We start from the raw sequence: 692 nt of genomic DNA on the forward strand, positions 1-692 counted from the left end.
TAAGCATTTCCATGCTGATGTAACAAATCTTAACCCACTTTTTAAATTTCCTGTTTCTGTGCAAAGATACCACATTGTTGTTGTTATATGCCTTCAAGTCAATTATGACTAATGGAGACCCTATGAATCTTTTTGGGGGGGATATATTCATAGGGGTTTCATGGTAAGAGGTATTCAGAGAGGTGGTTTATCATTGCCTTCCTCTAAGCCTACGAACCCAGTATTCCCAGGCGGTCTCCCATCCAAGTACTAACCATGGCTGACCCTGCTTAGGTTCCGAGATCAGACGAGATCGGGCATGTTCAGGGTAGTATGGCTGTAGGCGCCACATTAAGTATTGTCATTTAAATCAGTTTTTACCATCACTTATGAGAGTGGCCTAAGAATCAACATATCATCTAATGATTAAAGAACAATTGTAGAAAATGTTAAAGGAGTAAAATAATAAGATTTGATGGGGATTCCCCCCCCCAAAAAAACCCACCTGTTGTGTCATACTATAAGGCAATCATGACCCTTGGAGTAAGCCTGACATTGTGCATTTTAAGGAAAATATGCTGGGATGATATAAGCTCTTCAAGAAGCTCTGTTTGATTAGAAACACAACTTTCTAGACCATCTGCTCTTAAGAAATTTTAACCTGCTGGGTATTTATAATCAATTGTTTTGTCTTTGTAAAGGCTTCATAGAAT

The 692-nt window shown here is 38.6% G+C and overlaps 1 pseudogene; it reads right to left on the reverse strand.

The window, feature by feature from the left end:
• Positions 1-206: 206 nt before the first annotated feature.
• Positions 207-324, reverse strand: LOC133375781 (5S ribosomal RNA; annotated as a pseudogene).
• Between the last annotated feature and the right edge of the window lie 368 nt (positions 325-692).

This window comes from Rhineura floridana, chromosome 1 (assembly GCF_030035675.1).
Source record: "Rhineura floridana isolate rRhiFlo1 chromosome 1, rRhiFlo1.hap2, whole genome shotgun sequence".
In the NCBI taxonomy this organism is placed as follows: domain Eukaryota; kingdom Metazoa; phylum Chordata; class Lepidosauria; order Squamata; family Rhineuridae; genus Rhineura; species Rhineura floridana.